Source organism: Ischnura elegans, chromosome 2 (genome assembly GCF_921293095.1).
Source record: "Ischnura elegans chromosome 2, ioIscEleg1.1, whole genome shotgun sequence".
Lineage (NCBI taxonomy): Eukaryota > Metazoa > Arthropoda > Insecta > Odonata > Coenagrionidae > Ischnura > Ischnura elegans.
The window spans coordinates 41,374,348-41,388,152 of NC_060247.1; positions in this window are offsets into that span (position 1 = coordinate 41,374,348).

Below are 13,805 nucleotides of genomic sequence, written 5' to 3' on the forward strand. Positions count from 1 at the left end.
AGAGTCTCCCAACGATATTTTAGTTAACAGCAAAATCTGACAAACAATGCACTCCCTGTGTACATTAAAAATTGGAAATACTAATGGAAAAAATACTGATAAAAAGAGGAATAGTTAGTCTTATAAACACACTATAATCAACAATATGAATGGATACGGTGTATTTCAAATTCAATGACCAACAACCACGACAATCAGAATTTATTTTAATCTTCACTGATTGTTAAATAAATGTGCAAAAGTTAATTTAAAGTAAAAAAGTGAGATTTTACAGCTGAAAACAAGATTATCAGACAATTATAAAGCATAAAAGAAATTCGAATGAAAATAGAAATGAAATGAAAATAAATAGAAAATCACTTACACCCTGTCACCTGAAAAAAGTCATAGTCTATCTTGTAGTGAGGATAACATACTGCCTACTTTCCTTCACGGTATCCATAAGCCCTGCTGTCCTCTACCGTACCAAACATCCATCCGTTGATTTCTGAGACGGTGGTGAAAAGCATTCGCCACGGGACCAGAACATCGAGGAATCGAATCCTACCAAGGTAAAGTAATTCTTCCCCAGGGAATGAATCCTAGTGAACATTTATACAAAGTTTGAACAATTCAACTGGTAAAACAATCACTTCCGAATTACTTCTATAAGTACCTAATGTAAAGAACTTGTTGGGTGCAGCAGAGAGGTAAGACTCGACTGATAAGCTAATTAATATTGAGCATGGATACTGGAAAACGTTATGGGTATTCAGTTTTTCAGAATTTTGAATCATTTAACAGGGAAAACAAGCCCTTCTGAATTAATTTTGAAAGTATTTGAGAAGAGCTTGTTTAGCGCAGAGAGGTAAAAGGTCCGGAAAACTCTTAATTAGGAAATATTTTCATTTAAGCCTTTCGAAATGGTCAGCTTAGAGGGCAGAACGTGAGGTCGCCCCACTATCTTTTCAAAACAATCAACAGGCGAGATGCGGCGACTCCCTGCCATCCACAGGTATGTCAAGGGAGGTTTATTCAGCCTCGTGTCGGGTGACTTTGTCGGTCACAGAACGTCGGAGCTCTTTCCGCATGCCCAGACCTCGTCCTCCTCCTACCCCCTGACTCTTGCACCCCCTGGCCGTTCTTCACCCCTTACCGCCGGCTTCGGAGGTTACTTTCCGAAAATCAATAGGTCTCGCGGGTGAGCTTGGAAGAGGTGAATGTGTTAGTCATTACAATGGATAGCGACGACGTGCCAATCGGTTGGGTTGCCCGCGATGGATGGAAATGCATTCAGATCCGCCTTCACCCATCCTCATTTGATCCCATTGGAGCGGAATCCGAAGGGCTAAGAGTACAATTGGATGCTCCCTGGTTGACCTTTGAGCTTTCGGATTTGCCGTCCAGGGTGCGGAGGAAATTATATGCCTACAAAAACTATACCATTATTAATATTTACCATATTATTGCTCACCATACAATAGAGCATCAATAATCCGAGTAGCAAGTATCCGGACCGTCGAAAATTCAGGTTCAAAAATCCCGCGAAAAATACATATTTACTTCATTAATATGTAAAGTAAATACGCATGTATTTTTAATTTGAATGGCGAAGTTAAGATTGATTAATTGTTTTACTAATCCATTTACTCGCTTGAAATATTTTACCCGAATACTAAAGTGAATTACTGTTTTAAGCTTTTAAACAAAGTTTTTTTTATGTTTTAGACGCTAAACAGCCTTTTTTTTGGATCTGTTCGAAAATCCTGACTTTTTGATAACCTGGTTTGGGTCCGGTGATGATTGACCCGGATTAGTGACGCTCTACTGTACTTAAATATCGACCGTCTCAATATGTGCTTAAGCATGCATATGTCATTAGATAACAGTGCCCTAAGATAGCATGTTCGGAAAGAAAAAAATCCCCAAACTTAGAAAGCCAACATGATGGTTTAGAACGTTTCAACAGTAATCTCAATATTTTTTCAATTCATTACAACGGATACTACCTAAGCCTAAAAAATAATTTTTTTGCTGATTAATCATTCGAGATGGGCATTAAACGAATGTACCATTCGCCCGAAAGAATGGAGACCAAATGATGATTAGATTATTTTATTTCCGATTATTTATGCAGGTCTTATGAAATAATTATGACTTATAAAATAATTAGCTTTTTAGACCAAATTTACCCACCTATGCACATCATCGATATTGCAAGTCAAGTTGAGGGATTAAAATTGTTTCTACGTTTGTAAACTTTCAATTTCGAAAGATTCAACTAAACTAGTGGTTTAACTCAAGTAAACCGATTTTTTCCACGTATAATTGATAATTTTCAATAAAAAATTACGACCATTCAAATCCAGGAAAGAAGAATCTCCGATGAATTAAAGTCCATGCCTGGAGATTAAATCCATTGGAGATAGCGGCATTATCCATCCATCATCCATTTCCATTAATGCCAGAAATGAAGTGCAAGAGTAAAATCATTACGAAGGTAATTCACTTGTACGGCCAATTTAAAATTGCAGCCATGGGGATCCAGTAATAACAATAGCAAACACAAAAAGGAATCAAAACGCTAAATTTCTCTCAATAAGATATAATGTGTGGGAATAATAATGATAATTTAATAGGGGCAGGCAGTACGAACAATATAAAAATAAATAAATTTATGGATCGAGAAAAGGCAAATGGACAGAAAAAGTTGAAACTTTTCCATGATAATTCAACGAAGAAGAAAAATTAACGTTGAGTTCTGTCGAGGTATTCGGCTACCTTTTTACAGAACCGGAATATCCAGTGGATTTTCGAACAACCCACAGCGAGCCAAGATGCCTCCCTATTTTTGGATGAACTCCGAGAATGGGGTAATAAAAAAATTCTTCCTAACGTCTACGAGAATTAAATTTGCCTTATGCTGACAAGGAGCCGAAGTTCTTCCTTCGCTTATTTTTTTAATTAATTTCAACTCATATTCCTTCAGTGTAGGAGGTTTAAAAAGGCTAACTGAAACATTTAATTTTGCTGGGTCCCGTTAAAGTAAATAATGGGTGCTATTTGAGCTAAAAGTTACCTTGCTGGAAAGTTATGTTTCAGTATTGCGAAGTCTATACTTGGTCATTTTCTGACAATATAGAGCAGATATTGGTCGATTTTTACACCGTACTCACTATCTTCCTCATGGCTGTATTGCATCTTACAAGATCTTTTACTTCAGCTCAATTTCTACACTTAAAATGTTCTTTAAGACATCAAAAGTGGATATTTCCTTTTGAACAGGGGCGGTCTGGCCAGGTCGGCCGGTCGGCAATCGCCGAGGGCCCCGAGCTGAGGGAGCCCCCACAACGCTCGCGTTTATCGTGAAACGTACATGAAAGGTAAATATAATTTAAAGAAACTATTTACTTTAACCCATTTTTTGCTATTGCAAAATTGTTATCATTATATAAACTATATAAAATAAATCATTTAATCTGTGTAAAAATATAATATAAAAAAATAAAGGTGTCAGGAGGTAAAAAATAACCTGGTGTTTTTTTGAATCGACTATTAGAAAAGGTTATTTTGAAGTTTTTTTTTTAGATTTCAGTGCAGTTTTACGGAAAAAATTCCCTAAATAGATATTACAGCAATAATACATTGATAAATTTAATAATAATAATCTGTGGAATTCCCACTTTTTATAGTATTTTCTCTTAAGAAATTGCTATTTTATTTGCTTTTATCTCGTTTTAAGAATAGTGTCAACATCTATTTCTGGGCGTACGATTTCCTGAAAATACCCGGGGGAGGACCCCAGAATGTTATGAGGGCCCCTTCAAGATCCCCAGCTGAGGACCCCCGAGCATCCCGCAGACCGCCCCTGCTTTTGATCCCAACTTATCCCAATTGAAACGGCTAAGGGCACTACAGTTTATCAATTACTTTCCCCCTACTTCTGATGACTGATATAAAAATCGTCAATTAAATATTTGAAGAAGCATTTATGTGCTTTGTAGTAATAAACAACTTGTTCGTGAAAGCAATCACTCTTCACGTATCCTTTTCGCTTGCACGGACTTATGGTAGTTAAACAATAATTGACCATGACCAAAACTAATTAATTCTCAGATCTCATGGCACTTTCATTAATGTTACAATTTTCTTGATAATTGTCATGATTTTCCTCGGTAATCTCGTGGAAGAGATATATTAACAGGACATAAATGAATGCAAAAATTCAGTAATATGTCGCTTCTTTGCTCAGGTTGAATCTCATCAATATTGGACTTACAGGCATGGTAAACCTAAAAATATTGGACAGGGTATCAGCAAAAACTTCTGCTACTGTCATCAAAATGTTGACGAGAAACTATCGCCAAAATCGACAACCAATGCGATGAATATTTTACGAGTTCCTTGCGAAGAAATCGATGATCGCGAAATGTGGAAAGAAGAAAGATAACTCAGTGGCTCATCCCGATCAGTCTTTGTGGGGATTGAAGGCCAATGGACTCTAGAAATCGTTGAATGACTCACGTCTAAGAATATTTAGGCAGTTGCGCGAAAGCCTTTAAGGTCGCGATGGCTCAAAAGGGGGGGGGAGGGTGGCTCTTTCGCTGCTCAATCAAAGTCAAGGCTCTTGAAATTACTTAAAAGACGCTGCGAGGAAGATAAGAAGGGATGCTGTCTGAGAGCATATTTCTCCGACTTATGTCATAACTCTGCAAACCTCTAATTTCAACGTTCCCTTTTTAAACAACCGTACTAATATTAATGTTTGTTTGACTATGAGGTAATATTTAACGCGGGATAGCACGAAATTATACACGGCAATAAACTATACGTCATAATATACATAAGAATCCTATATTCTAGATCGAACAGCTATTTTGAGCGTTCATATTTCGTTCATAAGCCAATTAATTTTAATCTTTAAATATGATCATGCACGTCAACAGGGGCGGATCCAGGATTTTTTTTCTGGGAGGGGTACAAGCATGGCCGTATCCAGGATTTTGTTCTGGGTGGGGCCCAAGGATACCTCGTAATACAAAACGAACGCAATGATAATGGGACCGTATTAAAAATCTTGCATATTTTTGAGGGTCTGGGGGGGGGGGCACGTGCCCCCGTGCCCCCCCTGGATCCGCCTATGCACGTCAAGTAAATTTTGCTTGCGGAAAACGAATAAACCTAGATGGGGATTTAGTAGATTACGCCGAAGGAGAATTTTCGCGAAGAAAATATTTTTTAGCCCGACAATTCGCCTATTCAGGAGTCAGCAGTTGGATTTATCCTTCTTACATAATATCCAAATAAGTTTTATTATGTGAATTATTCAGTCTTATACAGAGAGCAGATCTGAAATATCAGCTTTCAGCTATAGAAAACTCAAAAGGGATTGGAATAAAAAGTTTAATTTCACTCAGGAAAAAAATGTAAAAAGGCAACGTATAATAACCCAGCCTTTCCCTCGCCTTCGTATGAACACAACTATTTTTTCCAAATAAGCTGGATGGGAGTTAAGTAGATGATGACGATTGAGAATATTCGTGGGGGTAAAATATTTTTGGCCAGTCAATTTATCAATGCAGACATCAATAATTGAATTTACACCTCCTAACTTGTTTCCATATTCTTAGTAATCTCAACCATTCACAAAAACCATAGCTGAAACGTCAGTGTCCAGCTCTAGAAATATAGATAGCGATAAAAAATATGAATATCACTCAGGAAAAAACGTGAAAAAGAAGCGTATGTAAACCCCAGCCTTTCCCTCACCGACGTAACTTTTCTCTTGGTGGAGTTTAACTTGAATTGATAGTTCCTCCACTCGTCAAAGCCTATTGATTTCTCAACGACTGGTGCCTTTAATCCGACCCATTCCATTCTTTTCAATCCCCCGACCACGGAGCCACGCTTGACTAATGTGTTTGGAATGCGTACCGAAGCTTTAATGAACCACACTCCATGGGGTTTTAAACCGATTTCATTAACTGCCATCCAGGGATTCATCTTTCATAAAAGGGCATGCAAGACTCGATATATATATCTCAGGTAGATAATTGAACACGGAGATATTGAGACTGCAGTAATTACAAACATGGAGAGGAACTGGACGAAAATGCTGGCACGTAAATGATCGGAGATGCTGAAAATCCAAAATTCAAAAAACACTTTAAAAAATAGCACGCTTCTGAAACTGAAATATTGAAATTGGATGGACAAAAAGTTTGAATGGCATAAACATTGAAAATTCAGGATGAAAGTTTTAAAATCATTAACCCATTTCCGCCCACCGTCAGCCACAACAAATCTTTTTAAGCATATGAGGCTCTTGAAGAAAACCCGCAATGCTTTTTAATGTCGAACTATCACAGATATGTTGTCGAAGGTCCCAATATTTAATCCATTAATTAGTTTATGTTAAAAGCTGGTAGTGATGGAAAGAGACGTGTGCGAAACGGAAATTCGATGTGGACGCCTTATGCCTGTAAATTACATGCAAGTACCAAAAAAGTAAAGAGGAAATAGCATTGTATACGTTATTTTAAATTTATTTCATCCAAAATTATGCTTACCCCGATGATTCATTCTTTCTACCATGGTCACTCACAGAAATTTAACAGCATTAGACTCTGATCTCGTTTCTACCCAGTGTAGGTGTGTGGCTAGAGATAATTCCTAAGAAACAAGTTGATGAATCAGCAAAATATTCCCCTAGTTTACTGAAGATGACCATGTGAGCAACGAAGCGAAATATCTTCACAATCGCGAGCAGAAAGTTTTATGGGCAGAAATGGTCTAACTGTAAGCGGAAAATAGTCCGTCACGCTATAAGTAAATAAAAATACCGATATATTTATCATTTAACCATCTAAGTTTGACTGACTGCATCAAACAGAGATGACATTACTATTTAGGAATTACATGCTTCCCTTGAGAGTTTTTTCCGCCAGATTTTTGGCTCTATAAATAAACCTGAAGTAGGTATTAATTTTTATTGCAAATAAAATTTTCCACAGTGCTAACGAATCGTTTCGGCAACGTCAAGTGGTTTAACGGAAAATCCACATCAGATTAGCTGAAAACCGCGCACGGAGGCCACTCAATCACGGTTTACATGGAGCATTTTGCGAACCCTGTTTCCCCTCCAAAACTGAATGCTCCTCTTTAATTCTCAGTAAGGCCTATTCCATTCCATCAACAAATACTGTTCTCATCCCCCCACTTTCACGTTCACCTAAAATACATCCCCGTGACATTTTAGTATCTCCTTCCTCTTCAGTACTCGCTCCATCGGTTAGCCACTCCTCACTCTCATTAGAAGCCATTACCGCAAATAAACGTCACTTGCAAAAATATGATGACAGGAAAAATGGCGTCTTAAGAGGGGGATGATTGGGGCGAGCCCCGAACCCCGTAGTTTCAGGAATAAAAGGAAAGATTATATTCCATGAGGTGGCTCCACAATGAAAGTATCTACTTGAATAGCCAAAGAAAAAAACGTTTAGAAAGAATTTATGAATACCTAAGAGTCACTTATCTAGGGATATCAGACCTCTTGGCGCATTATCGCTGAGAAGTGTTGCATATCACCAACGCGGATTAGAAAGTAATTATTCGGCCCCTCTTCCCCAAACCAAAACCACAAACTCAACCCGCCCTAATTAGGATGAAAAAATGATCACAAGATTTTCCGCTAGGCAAGACAGATATGCTACATATACTCTGCTAGCATCCATTCAACTCATTCTAGACGAAAAATACGAAAACAACAGGTGAAATTTGCTCAATAAATTTTTTATTTTAATTTGCTTAGTATTTTTGCCGATAACTCTAATTGTAAGACAAAATATACCAGCTACCGCATTGGTTTCGTTATTATTTAACATTAATTGGCCATCATCACACATGATTATACACGGCGTAGGTCAAGGGTGAGGACTATCACAGAGGAATTTGCTAAATACTAGAGAAGTAACCGACTTTGTAAATAGTCGACCTAATTTAATCATAATTAATCCAAGAAAAATTCTATCTAGCATAATTTTAACGTTTGCTATTCAAACTAATAAATAAATAGAAAGAAATATTTTTCATATTACCAATAAAATTGATGAAGAGGCTACGAAAAACCGGACGAAGAGTCCAGATTTTGGATCTGCTAAGTCTCAATAAATGGAATATACGCAGCGTCAATAATTAAAGAAATAAAAAACCTACTTCCATTCATAACGGAGTGGATTAGCTATTCAGATTATGCATCTGTACTCTTACATTAGAATGAAATATAACAATGAATATTTACTTTCCCATGACGAACTTTCAAAAATTACCACATTTAGTTGACCACTCGACATCGCGGCCTGTCTTTGAATCTATAACGGAGTTTCCAAAATTCTCACAGTAAGGTTTCGTCTCCTACGCGGAATGCGCGCCTCCTTTTGATCCTCATCGCCACCCTCATAAGAAATGAATAAACTAGGAAATGATTTAAATCGACGGCGCTGTAGGTGAGTTTTCACGGGGAAATTATTTGTTAGTTCATCTTAATTTTATGAAAAATGTTCTGATAAGAATTAAGAACTTAAAATATGAGACAGTACGGACATAAAAATAAACATTTCAATCGATCCTCATCTTGAAACTTTGTGCGAAAATAATGCTAACATTAAATGGCCAAAAATTAATAATTCATTTCTTTCAGAGCTTAATTATCCGCTTTGAAATAATCTAACTTATTTTCTTCCTTTTCTTTCCTTCTCGCTTTAATATTCTCGTCTTAGCCATTTCCGTTTCAGCTTCTCGCCTCGTCTGAAGGCGCATCTCTTTACTTATCACAGACTTCATGTGCATATCTGATCAATTTCCGCGGACGCCTCGACTCCCACATGAAATATCCCATCCCCAACTTTTCTCAGTCCAATGAGGTCTTTATGCGGATCTCAACCAACATGTCTTTTTCCTGAGAGAATTCAGTCTCCACTAAGTTGTGCCATAATAATTTTAGCAGCTGCCGGCCAGTTTTCAGTTTCTCCACCACTAAATTTCAAGAGGGGCTCAATCAGACGTCTAGAGTTCGCGCATTAGAATTGGCCTCACATATTGAAAAATAGCGGTTCCATTACGAACAACGCGCGCGGCGCTTGAGTGAATAAAATGTCCACTTGTACGATGATTCTACAGTTCACGAATATTACTGCAGTTTTTCAGCTATGATATAACACCAATGACGTCTTCATCCAAAGAGGAAAGTTTAATAGCTATTAACAAATTCTTCGTGTTCATCTACTTTACTGTGGGCGCGGGGGTTAGGTGACTAAGTGCTCCAATCGACTTTTGGCATCAATTGCGCTTTCATTCTATCAGAAAGTGTGGCAGAGGGGGTTCATATTGCGTCGTATGTCTATCATTGTCGCCAGGGCAAGAACTTAGGAGGAGAGTACCAAATTACGCATACATTTCAGCGCAGAGAAATTGATACAAAAATTACCAATTTTCTTGTTTCAAACAGGTATTAGGATCATAATAACTTTGCTGCGCGTTATAAGCTTACTCATAACTTATTCCCACGTTTCGGAAAAGATTCCGAGATCGGATACTGTTCCCAGTCTATTTGCATTGCATGGATATTTCAGATCGGAATACAAGCATTCTGCTCTCGAAATATTAAATAATTAATCGGCATACCACACAGCACGATGTTGAAGGCAAACAAACATAGATACAACATTTTATCGAAAGCATTAGGTTAACACTACTCCCATTTTTTTCAGACGTTTTGAAGTGCAAGCCAGATATAATAGTGTACCCGATGTTCATGGTCTGATTATACTAATGAGATCTTACCAAATGGATTTTTTGAAGATGATCTTAAAAATTCTCCGCTAGTCAAAAAGCGTGAATAAAAATCACGTGAAATTTTTTTCTGAGGAACTACAAGGATTCTCAAGAACTGGTTAATATAATTAAATAGCTAATAACAATAACATAACTCTGTAAATAATCTGCGGGAAGTCACAATTTGATTTTTTTCACATTCATTAAAAATTGGCGTAAAAGAAGCGGGGAGAAGCGGGAAATGCGGTTAAGCGATGGAATTTAAAACATTAATTAACATTATGGTGGTAATATAGTAGTATTCATGAGAAAGGTGAGCGCTATGATTCTTTTGGTCACAGAACCATATACGACTCACTTCACGGTGATCAAGAAGGAGCGGATTCAGTATCAAATTTGGGGGGGGGGGGTCATAACCTGGGACCGGGGAGCATGGAATGCCCCCCAATTAATACTGCCACTGCTAATCTCAACGATAAATACAAATAAAACTTCTTTTACGTTTGGGACTTATAGCCACGTATTTGCATTTTTACTACCTTTACTCCCTTACGGGTTACAAAAGCTATTAACCTACAAAACTTTATAATTTTGGATGAAATTCGAGATGTTCATACCCCTGTGGCCCCCCTAAATCCATCCCCGGATCTAGGTTGCAGTTTGTACCTATTGGCGACAAAAGGATCAAGTAGGATGCGTATTCGAGAACATCCAGGAAGATATTATATAATTCCTAAGAAATAAAAGCCCAGTATTCCTCTTTACATGGGAAGCGGTAAAAAGATGGAGACTCTTCAAGGTAAAATAACAGTTTTGTTTGTATTGCAAGCATGGGCGTACACAGGGGGGGTGACTGCCACCCCCCCCTGGAAGCAAAAATAATGTTAGTTCAAGACAAAAGTTATGAATAAATTTTCCTTTTGAAGAAAAATGATATTAAAATAAGACATGGTACTAAGATAAAAATCGTAATTTTTTCAAGCAAATAATTATAAAAACTAATAAAATGCTGTCCTAATTTCCTTAAAATTTTGGTTTCAATTACCTTTTCTGTGCAAAAAAGTTAGCACTTTAACGACCACGGCTATTTTTGCCCACTCCCCCCCAGTTTTGATTCTGGGTACGCCCATGACTGCAAGAACTGCCAGTTCGAAATTTATGAAATTCAGAAACAGCAGAGAATCCTGTGAACCAGGTGACCCGCCATACGCGGGTGAATATTGTCCAGGGGTTTTCTGAAAACAATCCGTTGAAATGTCGCAGCATGGAAAAGCGTATGAGAGGTCCACGAAGAAAATAGGGGCATCAAATTGGCCATATACACGTCCGTTTAAATACATGTCAGCGCAGAGAAATGAATTCGAAAATTCGCATCTTTCCAGTTTCAAACATATATTAAGATCAAAACCTTGAACCAATGAATGAGGGAATAGGAGATATTAACAGATAGTGCTTTAAAAATTAAAATTAGAACAAAAAAACAGCAAAATAAGGAAAGAACATAAAATGCAGGAAAGAAATTAAATTTTAACTTAATTAATTTCATGTTAATTAAAAATTAGCAAGCAAATAATTATGAAAACTATAGCACTTGAGAGGGCACAGAGTGAAAGCATCAAAGTAAATGTTACAGTTGTACAGATATTCATAATTTATCTTTGTGAAGTTGGAGGCAGGGAGTTCACTACACTTCAGGGTGACTGTTAATGAAACAGGTTTGTAAGAATCACATTAAAAATTATTAGACATGAGACAGAAAAGGAACATACATACTAGAAGAAGAGGAAAACTACATTTATGATGACCATTTGCCTACTTCATCTGGGATCAACCTGGGCAGCCCCACCTGTTAAGGTATGATCATTTTGTTAATAATTAATTACTTTATGTATTTTGAAGAATGCACAAATTTTCTACACCAAAACTCATCCCTAGCAAGCTTTACTTTGTAACTAAATAACATTGAAATGTTTTCTACTTATCTCTAACATAATATATAACTCTGTACGCAATATCTTCCACCAATATGGGATGGGATGGTCAGAAGGGTGTCCTTTGCAAAACCAAAGACAGGAAATGCAAGACCACAACACATTGAACTGGTGTAATAAAAAAACCTATCCTAACCTAGTAATCATGGTGATGATCAACAAATTTTTTCTATTTTCTCAGGTTACAGGGATAGGCGATCGCCTTACCCCTATGACTGCCAACTGCAAGGATAATTTAAGCTATAACTTTCAGAAATTACAAAAATAATACCTTAATTTCATCATTCACATGGTAATGTTTGCCACTGTCTTTCCATCATTTTAATCAAATTGGCAGCAGCCTTCAATGCACACAATGCCCATACAATTGCCCTCTGGCTGGATTATTGACATTTTCAGCATCTCCATCTACAGATTTTTTGTCCTGGGGAGTTCTTAACCTTATCTTCCACAACCACAAGAAGAACACTGTAAGTATTTGTACCCATAAAGCCAAGGGTCCATGGTAAATTGTCCACTTTTATCCTCCCTTCTGCTCAATAACCATGGATCTCACTAACATAATAGGTATCATTAAAATGAAGTGTCCCAAACAAGGTGGTTATGAAGTACAGCAAATGGATTGTATAGTCAGGATCTGTTAAGAGTCGTGAAATGCTCTTAAAGAGGGTAAGTGAAAACATTCCTGATGTGATGAAAGAATAATATTTGTACATATTAAGAAAACCCCTGCAGATACACTCGTGGAATAGGTTTACACGGGGGAATATGAAGATGAAGCAGAGGAAGATGTCTCTGAAGTTACCAAGTATGTTGTCAAACAGGTGAGAGTTGAGATTTGAGACAAATCTTGTAATTTGATTGAATGAAAGATTGAATGCTGTCATCAACAAAGGCCATGATGAAAGAATAACAGAAAAATATGGATTAGGAAAGAAAGGAAAGAGGAGAAAAGCTACAATATTTGCAACAATAGTATACAACATACCTGCTAGTAGTAGCCTAGATATCATTTTCAAACTACTTAAATGAAAGGCAATACAATTGGAAAGGTAAGAGGACCTGAAAAGATTTAAAATTGACTGAATTCTAGTGACAGAGAGATTCAGAAACCAGATGACCGAATGCAAAGCTACCCTTGGGCAGACACTGATATTGATCATAATTAAGTGATGATGAAATGCCATCTTAAATTTAAATAAAAGAAGAAAACAATGATTAATAGTAAAAAGATCAACATCATGTTGCATTTAACCCTTTCGCACTGAATATCAGCAGTGGCCGATGAGCATTCTCTTCAGCAAAAGACCTAATATTGGCAGCTAGCTGGTATGGATTTTTCAGCGCTAAAGAATGGACACTGACTAGAGATTAAGGGAAGTAACCTCTGAGGTAGCAATGATTGGAGGCATTCATGCCCTGCCTGAGACCCAACTTAGAGTTACCAACTTAATTAGTTAGTGACCCAACTTAATAGGATATTGTGAGGCACCTCCCTGAATATCATGTGGTTGGGAGTAAGAGGGTCTTTGCACTCAAGTGTTATCAGCGAGGTTGAATTGTAAAATACAAAGCTACATTGGTTGCTCAAGGATTCACTCAGGTATTGGTGATAGATCTGTCTATAACCATCTGAGACATTTAAGGTTGGAAGAAGAAAGTGTGCTGTGTGCACAAAAAACTGAAAGAGAAAAGAGACAAGATATAGATGCAAAAACTGCCCACTTCTGCTTAGAACCTTGTTTTGAGCAGTATCACACTCAGGTCAACTATTAACTACTGGATAAGGGGAGCAGGAAAAAGTTGATGGGTCTGAAAATTGTAAGTACGCATTCATAAGTGATAACGATGCAAAAAATATTTTACTTCATATCTGCACAAAATCTGCAGTGCCTCTAAATTAAAGCACCCTGGGTGGTTTAAATGCCTAAGATTAAAGCACAGTATAGGAACGGAATAGTGAGGACACATATGCTGTGTCGTACATGCTTCAGGGGTTAATGC